Source organism: Scyliorhinus torazame, chromosome 5, assembly GCF_047496885.1.
Source record: "Scyliorhinus torazame isolate Kashiwa2021f chromosome 5, sScyTor2.1, whole genome shotgun sequence".
NCBI lineage: Eukaryota > Metazoa > Chordata > Chondrichthyes > Carcharhiniformes > Scyliorhinidae > Scyliorhinus > Scyliorhinus torazame.
In genome coordinates, this window is record NC_092711.1 from 156613497 (window position 1) to 156624091 (window position 10595).

A 10595-nucleotide genomic window follows, 5' to 3' on the forward strand; every position below is an offset into this window, starting at 1 on the left:
TAATTGATTTCAGCCACCCCCCAACTTACCAATTAATAAATTCAGACAAGACTTTAACCAATTAAGACAAAGGCAGTATTCTCTGGATAGTAAATTTAAAAATAAGTTTATTAAATGAAAAAGGTTTACTGAACAACTTTAAGACATTGACTTTTCCAACTTCATGTGGGTGATCAGTCTGTAGAAGCGTAACCCTCTCTGGCTCCTTCTTTGACAGTAACTCTTGTGGAATTCAGCCTCGGGAGTCTGGCTCCTTCTTTGACAGTAATTTCCTTGGAACTCGACCTCGGGAGTCTTCGGTACTTGGCCAGCAAGGAAGACCTTCAGAACCTCTACTTTTATCCCCAAAGTGACCATTACCTCACGTCAGAGTTGGGCCTGTTGTAACATGACAATTGGTCAATTTGGTCACTAGATTAATTTAATTGGATCCTAATTACTGACACCACCTTCTCTCATTATCTCAGACAGGAATACAATAGAACTGTTTCACACTATCCCTTTATCTGATTCTATACAATCCCTTATTCATACAGTTTCAAATGTTGAGGCTAATCAGAGGTTGAAGGTCTCTCTTTCCATTACATTTATCTTCATTGCACATTCTTCACATGCACAGCAATTAAGCTTTTACATTTTTACAGCAAATAAAACTCTCTTACTGTAACTACTGATTCATTATTGATTATTTAATTGTAACTCAATTAAGGCTCATTACTGAATCAGTCATCTGTTACTGACTGGTAGCCAATTAATACAGTAATCTTTAATTAATACATTTGGTTAATACAATATCCACTGGTTGAAAAATACTTTTATGTAAGACAATCACTTTCTTTCTTACTAACTTTGATTGGATTGAACAATGAGTCTTAGACTTGAGCCAGACTTTGGCAGGATGATACCCTGTAGCTTTATAAAATTCTGGAACAATGTTACTTTAAACAGTTTCGCCTCATTCAGCTGTTTCTAGAAACAGTTTGGTTTATACAGAATGAATTTTTAAAATAAAGGTCCAGTTTCAGAATTTAACATGGCTTCCTTAACCTTGTTACTTATAACAGTGAAGTTGGACGAGTGATTGATTTTTTAAACAAAATATTATTAATGAGGCATACCCAGAATTTCCGACATTACAATAGTGACTAAACTTCAAAACTACTTCAAAGGCTGTAAAAAGCTTTAGAAGATTGTGTGGTCATGAAAGGTGTTGTAGAAATAGATATAGAATCCCTTGAGTGCAGAAGGAGGCCATTCAGCCCATCGAGTCGGCACCGACTCTTCCAAAGAGCACTCTACCCATATCCACGCACCCGTAACAAAAGAGAAAATGCTGGAAAATCTCAGCAGGTCTGGCAGCATCTGTGGGGAGAGAAAAGAGCTAACGTTTCAAGTCCAATGACTCTTTGTCAAAGTTAACAATCAGAGAATGTGGGGAATATTTATACTGTGGAGAATGAAAGATGAGTCATAGCCACAGAAACCCAGGGAAACGGGGTAATACTCCCCACATTCTCTGACTGTTAGCTTTGACAGAGTCATTGGACTCAAAACGTTAGCTCTTTTCTCTCCCTACAGATGCTGCCAGACCTGCTGAGATTGTCCAGCATTTTCTCATTTGTTTCAGATCCCAGTATCCGCAGTAATTAGCTTTTATCCACTCATCCGTAACCCCATAACCTAACGTGCACATCCCTGGACAGTGAGGGGCAATTTATCAGGGCCAATTCTCCTAACCCATACATCTTAGGACTGTGGGAGGAAGCCAGAGCACTCCGTGGAAACCCACAGACACGGGAGAACGTACAAACCCCACACAGACAGTGACCAAGGTCAGAATTGAACGTGGGTCATGGTGGGGTGAGGCAACAGTGCTAACTACTGTGCCACTGTGCCGCTCAATTAAATGTAATTTATTTTTACAACTTGTCAAACTTGGATATATCACACTCGGTCCACTCACGAAGATCACTTAAAGGCTGAGACTTGATTTTATGTAACAACCATGCTTTTCACTGCATTTCAAATACCCTGTGAAAATCCAAACACAGTATCTCATGAAGGTATTAGATTTAAAACAGAATGACTTGTTGTGATTTGGGATTCACTGCCTGACAATGGTGCAGGAAGTAAATTCTACTGTAACTTTCAAAAGGGAACTGGACAGATTCTGCAGGAAAATAAACTTGCAGGGCGATGGGACCAATTAGACTGTTCATTCAAAGAGCTAGCATGGGAATGGTGGGCTTAATGGCCTCCTTCTTTGCCCTTTGATTCCTGTTTACATTTGAAGAAAATCTTAGACTTGAACCAGAGTTTGGCAGTATTTGGGAATTACCAGAAACCCACTTCCGAGGAGGGGGGTAGAAGCGGAGATGATGGAATGTTTCCAAAAGGAAATTGGATGGGCTTTTGAGGGAAATAAACCGACAGGGATACGGGAATAGAACAGGGCAATCATTTGATCAATAGAAATCTACAAGTTGTGAATCTTTGGAATTCTTTACCCCAGAGGGCTGTGGGAACTCAGTCATTGAGTGTGTTTAAAGCAGAGACTGACAGATTTCTAAATACCAATAACACAAATGGATATGGGGACAGTGTGGGGAAAAGCATTGAAGTGGATGATCAGCCATGATCGTATTGAATGGTGGAGCAGGCTCGACGGGCTGAATGGCCAACTCCTGCTCCTATGTTCCAATGATACAAAGATAGGTAGGAAAGTAAATTGTGAAGAGGACATAAGGAGGTTACAAAGGGATATAGATAGGTTAAGTGAGTGCGGAAAAGATCTGTAAAATCGAGTATTATGTGAGAAAATGTGACATTGTCCATTTTGGCACAAAGAATAATAAAGCTTATTATCTAAATTGTGAGAGATTGCAGAGCTCTGAGACTCAGAGGGATCTGGATGTCCGAGAGCATGAATCACAAAAGACAAGTATACAGGTACAGCAAGTAATTAGGAAAGCTAATAGAATGTTATTGTTTATTGTGAGGGGAATTGAATATAAAAGTAGGGAGGTGATGCTTCAGTTATACAGGACATTGTGGTGGGACCACATCTGGAGCACTGTGTACAGTATTGCTCTCATTTAAGGGATGATGTAAATGTGTTGGAAGCAGTTCAGAGAAGGTTTACTGGACTCATACCTGGAATTGGAGGCTGGTCTTATGAGGAATGATTGGACAGGCTGGGCTTGTGTCCGATAAGAGTTTTGGTGACTTGATTGAACCGTAGAAGATGCTGAGGGGCCTTGATGTGGAAAGGATGTTTCTTCGTGTGGGAGAATCTAGAAATTGGAGTCACTTTAAAACTAATAACTTGTCCACTTAAGGCAGAGGAGAACTTTTTCTCTCCGAGGGTCGCGAGTCTTTGGAACACTCTTCCTCAAAGGGCAGTGGAAACAGAGTCTGTGAATATTTTTAAGACAGAGCTGGATAGATTCTTGATAAGAAGGTGAAAGGTTATCGCGGGGGTCGCCGGGAATGTGGAGTTGAGGTTACAATCAGATCAGCCGTGAACTTATTGAATGGTGGAGCAGGCTCGAGGGGCCGAGTGGCCTACCCCTGCTCCTAATTCGTATGTTATCACACCTTTATAATAGATTGTAGCATTTGCCCTCCTACTGATGTCAGGCTAATGTCTGTGGTTCTCTGTTTTCTCTTTCCCTCCTTACACAGTGGGGTTACATTTACCACCTTCCAATCTGCAGGAACCATTCCAGAATCTATAGAATTTTGAAAGATGATCACCAATGTATCCACTATCTCTACAGCCACCTCTTTTAACACTCTGGAATGTGGAGCATCAGCTTTTGGGGATTTATTAACTTTCAATCCCATTAATTTCTCCAGTACTACTTTTTCACTAATACTAATCTCTTTCAGTCCCTCCTGCTCACGAGTTCCTTGGTTCTCTCGTGTTTTTGGGACGATTTCTGTATCTTCCTCTGTGAAACAGACACACATTGTTTAATTTCTCTGCCATTTCCTTATTGCCCATTATAAACTCTCCTGTCTCTGCCTGGAATGGACCCACATTGGTCTTTGCTAATCTTTTCCTGTTCACATTCCCATAGGAGCTTTTCCAGTCGGTTTTTATGTTTCTCGCCAGTTTGCTCTCATATTCTATTTTCTCTTGATCAGTTTATTGATCCTTCTTTGCTGAATTCTAAAACAAGTTCACAATCCTTAAGCTTACACTTATTTTGGCCATTTTAAGAACCTCTTCCTTTGATCTAATGAATTTTTAATATTTCTTGTTCGCCACAGTTGCATCACTTTTCCTGTCTCAGATTCACTGAAAGAGAAGAGAGAACGAAATGCAGCCCTGGGTGTAATTGAAGCAGAAACAATAACAGTAGAATCCATCACTGTAATCAATTGTGAACTTGTTGGTGTCTCAGCAGGGACGAGGAAACACAGAATCCCTTCCCACACTGAGAACAGGTGAACGGCCTCTCCCCAGTGTGAACTCGCTGGTGTGTCTGCAGGCTGGATAATTTAGTGAATCTCTTCGCACACTGAGAGCAGGTGAACGGCTTCTCCCGAGTGTGAACTCGCTGGTGTGTCTGCAGGCTGGATAATTGAGTGAATCCCTTCCCACACTGAGAGCAGGTGAACGGCTTCTCCCGAGTGTGAACTCGCTGGTGTGTCTGCAGGCTGGATAATTGAGTGAATCCCTTCTCACACTGAGAGCAGGTGAATGGCTTCTCCCCAGCATGAACAAATGTGTGACTCCGCAGGTTGGATAACTGAGTGAATCCCTTCTCACACTGAGAGCAGGTGAACGGCCTCTCTCCAGTGTGAACTCGCTGGTGTGCCCGCAGGTTGATTAACTGACTGAATCCCCTCTCACACTGAGAGCAGGTGAACGGCCTCTCCCCTGTGTGAACTCGCTGGTGTGCCCGCAGGGTGATTAACTGACAGAATCCCTTCCCACACTGGGAGCAGGTGAACGGCCTCTCCCTAGCGTGAACCCGCTGGTGTATCTTCAGGCTGGTCAACTGAGTGAATCCCTTCCCACACTGAGAGCAGGTGAACGGCCTCTCCCCAGTATGAATTCGCTGATGTAAATTCAGGCGAGATAACTGAATGAATCCCTTCCCACACTGAGAGCAGGTGAACGGCCTCTCCCCAGTGTGAATTCGCTGATGTAAATTCAAGCTCGATAACTGAGTGAATCCCTTCTCACACTGAGAGCAGGTGAATGGTCTCTCCCCAGTGTGACTGTGTCGATGAATCTCCAGTTCTGATGGGACTCTGTATCCCTTCCCACAGTCCCCACATTTCCACCGTTTCTCCATGTTTTGGGTCTCCTCGAGTCTCTCCAGGTTGGACTATCAGTTGAAGCTTTGACCGCACACAGGACACGTGTATGGTATCTCCTCGCTCTGAAAGGTGCAATTTTTTTTCAGGCTGTGTAACTAGTTAAAGCTCTTTCCAGTCAGTACGTGTGTCTCGGTGCATTTCCAATCACAATGAAATCTTTTGAAGCAAACAGGTTGGGCAAACATTACTCCTTCTAGATAATGGTCGATGAATCGAGTGACTGTCAGAACTAGACGGATGTTTGAGATTTCGGTCTGTAAATCCTATCTTTTAACATTCTGTAAAAGGAGTTTACAAAAGACATCACTGTCAGTGCAGGATAGAAATTCAGAACTGACAATTGTAGTTTCTCTGGAACATTCTTTCCTCTCTTGATCCCCAAAAGTTGCAAATCTCCATCCCACACACTCTCCCCCCATTCTCACTCTGCTGTATTTAATATTCACCCTCCCAATTCTCCTGAAGGTGCTGATTCAGGCTGATTGACAGATCCATGCTCACTGCTTCCTGTCCTGGACACAGGGACCATAACAAACAGGTGCTGCAGTCGGTCATTCAGCCCATCGAGCCTGCTCAACCATTCAATGGGATCAGTGGCTGATCTACCTCAGCACCATTTTCCCACACATATCCCCCATATCCCGTGGTATGTTCAATATTGAGAAACCTGCCAATTTCTGACTTGCAAATACTTGATGACTGAGGCTCCACAGTCCTCTGGGGTAGAGAATTCCAAAGCTTCACTACATTGTCTTTAAATTCATTGACAATCCCGGCCCCGGGTCACTGTCCATGTGGAGTCTGCACATTCTCCCCGTGTCTGCATGGGTCTCACCCCCACAATGTAAAACGATGTGCAGGGCCAGTGAATTGGCCATGCTGAATTGCCCCTTAATTGGGAAAAAAAGAATTGGGTACTCTAAATTTTTTAAAATAAATTAATTTACAGGATTGGGGCGTCGCTGGTTAGGCCAGTATTTGTTGCCCATCCTTAGTTGCCCTTCAGAAAGTGGAGGTGAGTGGCCTCCTTGCACACCCACTGTGCTGTTAGGAAGGGAGTTCCAGGATGTTGCCCCAACGACAGTGAAGGAACGGCGATATATTTTCAAGTCGGTCTGGTGAGTGACTTGGAAGGGAACCTCCAGGTGGTGGGGTTCCCAGGTATCTGCTGCTCTTGTCCTTCTAGATGGTAGTGATCGCTTTGCTGAGCACCTTCGGTCTGTGCACATTCAGGACCCTGACCTTCCCGTTGCTTGCCATTTTATTTATTTATTTATATAAATTTGAAGTACCCAATTAAGGGACAATCTTACCGTGCCAATCCTCCTACACTGCACATCTTTGGATTGTAGGGGCAAACGTCAAGCAGACACGAGGAAAATGTGCATACTCCACATGGACAGTGATCCAGAGCCGGGATCGAACCTGGGACCTCGGCGCCGTGAGGCAGCAGTGATTAACCACTGTGCCACCGTGCTGTCCCTGCTTGCCATGTTAACACAAGACCCTGCTCCCATGCCTGCCCTTGGCTTGTTGCAATGTTCCAGTGACGCTCAACACAAACTGGAGGAACAGCATATCATCTTCCGGTTAGGCACGCTACAGCCTTCCGGTCTCAACATCAAATTCAACAACTTCAGATGATGAGCTCTACCCCACCTCAACCCCTTTGTTTTCTTTCCATTTCATTTTAACTGTCTATTACCTTTTCTTTCTTTCTTGTCTTTCTTCATATATATATATATTTGCCCCTCACTCTTTCCCCCTATCTTATCCTCCCTTTCTTTACCTTTTGTTTCCTTTGCTTCCCCCCTTTTTCTCATTTTACCGCTCTCCCAACCATGTCCCCCCTCCCCCACATCTACATCTGTCAAAGCTTACCCTCTGATTTTAGTTTCTCTGCTGTTTGGTCTTTCACACCTTTTATTCTTTCTGGGGACTGCCATTATAATCTTTATTTTATTAATAATCTTTATTGTCACAAATAGAATTACATTAACACTGCAATGAAGTTACTGTGAAAAGCCCCAGTCGCCACATTCCGGCACGTGTTCGTGTACACAGAGGGAGAATTCAGAATGTCCAAATTACCTAATGGCACATCTTTTGGGACTTTTGGGAAGGAACCAGAGCACCCGGAGAAAACCCACACAGACATTGGGAGAACACGCAGACTCCACACAGTGACCTAAGCCGGGAATTAAGCCTGGGACCCTGGCGCTCTGAATCCACAGTGCTAACCACTGTGCTACTGTGCTGTCCTTTAGCACTCTTTTTCCTTTGTTTCTGTGGTTCTGACTCATCTTTCTTTCCCTCGCCCGACAGTATAAATATCTCCCACTTTCTATCTTTTTTCCCTTTGACAAAGGGTCATCTGGACTCGAAAACATTAGCTCTTTTCTCTCCTTACAGATGCTGCCAGACTGGCTGAGATTTTCCAGCATTTTCTCTTCTGGAAATATATAATGTAGCTCTACAGTACTATATTACACAACTGGAAATAATAATAAATGTGCTTTATTACAGAACCAATAATATATCTAATCTGTATGATGTAACAACACTACACATATTTCAATCCAAAATTAATTTACTGTCCCCTTAAATGTCAGCCATCTCCTGGGGAAATAGCCCGTTAATTGTGAACACTAGGAAAGAGACCATCAGGGGCAGCAAGGTAGCACAGTGGTTAGGCGAGTTGCTTCACAGCTCCAGGGTCCCAGGTTTGATTCCCGGCTTGGTTCACTGTCTGTGCGGTGTCAGCACGTTCTCCCCTTGTCTGCGTAGGTTTCCTCCGGGTGCTCCGGTTTCCTCTTACAGTGCAAAGATGTGCAAGTTAGATGGATTGGCCATGATAAATTGCCCTTCGTGTGCAAAAGGTTACTGGGTTACGGGGTGGGCTTAAGTGGGGTGGTCTTTTCAAGGGCCGGTGCAGGCTCAATGGGACAATTGGCCTCCTTCTGCACTGAATATTCTATGAATCCTTTTAGCCAGACAGATAAATGTGTCAAGCTGAGGGAGCAAATGATGTCAATGTCTTTAAGAGAGAGAGAGAGAGACCTGGGCCAAGCTTTGCAGAGTCTGCACCCTCCCTGGATTCACTTCCTTTCCCTTCAGTTGCTGCAAGTGAACAATTGAAGGTCAGAATGAGAAACGAAATGGAAAGGAGGAGAAAAGAAAGTGTTTTACTCACAGATGTTGGGCACAGCAGGACGTTTCAGTCTGCATGAAGCTGGAACGTTATTAACACAACGCCCGCGCACTGATTGGCTGGAGGACTAGAGTCACTCCGGTCCTCCAACTCTTCCCATTGGTTGCTGGCCGACTGGAAAAAAAGCAACGGATGTCACGTGGTCGTGGATGCCCTTTTGACCTAAATGGCAATGCACATCTTTTCCTCTCCTTTGGACATGCGCAGTCCCTGTCCGTCCGTCCCCCGGCGCTGTGGATAGAGCGGTTTCCCGGCGCGGGGGACTATGGGAAATTCAGCCGCCAGTACCCATCCGTAGCCCAGTCACCAAACCCCTGGGGCTGGGATAAAAGGGGGAGGGGGGGGGGGGAGGAGAGAAAGAGGGCGCAGGGACCCCACCCTGACACAAAGCACATGTGGGTAGTCACTGGGTTTGATTGTGACGTCCCACTGAGAAAACAGTTTGTTAACTTTAGACACCTGGGTGACATATTGGGGAGGGCAATAGGTGAGAGTGAAACTGAACCCGAGAGTCAGCACCTTCAGGGGAGGAGAATTGAGGGAAAGCAGGAGGAGGATAGTGGGATGAATTAGTGTTACAATCAACAGGGAGGGAGTGTGTGGAGGCAGAGTCAGAGAGAAGTAGTATTTCTGTCACATGATCATGAGCATGGACAATTTTATCAAATCATTTGTGAAACCTGGATTTACAATGTCCGTGAAAACATCTTGGGATACTGAATTACATTAAATGTGCTGCATAAATGCAGATTAATCTGTTATTGAAGGCTGTCACTTGAGCTCCTCTAATACCCTGAACACCAAGTCCCCGATCATGAACAGTCTGATTAACCAGCTTATTCACACAGTTCAGACCAGCCCACCCAATCTCAGTGAATCTGCTTTTCTCAGGCTCCCTTGTAACTCCATCCCTGCTCTCACTGCGCTGAGCTCAAGTGGGAACAAAGCATTTATGTCTTCAGATTTTTAGTGCGAGAGGTTAAATCTATCAGGAGACAATGAATAGGCCAGTCACTGTTCTCATCAAAACACAAGGCTTAGGGGCTAATGGAGGGCTGTAACTTATGAAAGATTTTGATACACATGGAGAATGTTTTCACCTGTAAGGGTAAGAGAAAAACTAGAAGCTATGAATGTGAGATAATCTAATCAGGAATTCAGGAGAAACTTCTTCCCCAGAGAGTGGTGGGATTGTGGAACTTGCTACCACAGGGATTGGTGGAGATGAATAACATCGATATATTTATGGGGAAGCTGGATGAACACATGAGGGAGAAATGATCGAGTCAGATGGGAAAGCATGAGAGGAGCCTCAAGTGAAGTATAAACACTGGCATGGATTGGTTGGGCTGTTTCTGTGCTGTATATTTAATGTAATTTAGCCTGGTATTGCCTTTAACTCTCACATAGTCGATTCCAGGTTAAAGTGAAAGAGTTTCACTCCCGGAAAAACATTTCAGCTCATTGTTTCCAGCTATTGTCCGATCAGTACCTCTTGTCAGCCAGGTGTCCGTGTGAGGAGTCAAGGTATTCAATTCAACTACAAAGATCTCATGTAATTTGTACCAATATATCTTTGAAGAGCAGATCTTTTTTTCAAATGGACTGGATTATTTAAATGTATTAGGTTTTACTCAATTCTTTAAAGTGCTTGATTATCAGACAGTCTTATTCAAATCGGAGAGTTTGTTTTATTCAAGACAAAGTAGGCACATGATCAGCACCCCATTCACCATCTCCACCATTGATACCCAGTGGCAGCAGTGTGTAGCAACTACAAGCGGCACAGTGGCACAATGGTTAGCACGATTGCTTCACATTGCCAGGGACCGAGGTTTGATTCCTGGCTTGGGTCACTGTCTGTGAGGAGTCTGCACATTCTCCCTGTGTCTGCATGGGTTTCCTCTGGGTGCTCCAGTTTCCTCCCACAAGTCCTGAAAGATGTGCTGTTCGGTGAATTGGACATTCTGAATTCTCCCTCAGTGTACCCGAACAGGCGCCGGTGTGTGTTAATGTAAGCCTACTTGTGACAATAATAAAGATTATTCTA

General features: G+C 44.1%; 1 pseudogene; it reads right to left on the reverse strand.

Moving 5' to 3' along the window:
* Nucleotides 1-1571: 1571 nt before the first annotated feature.
* On the reverse strand, nt 1572-8842 carry LOC140420241 (uncharacterized; annotated as a pseudogene).
* Nucleotides 8843-10595: the final 1753 nt, after the last annotated feature.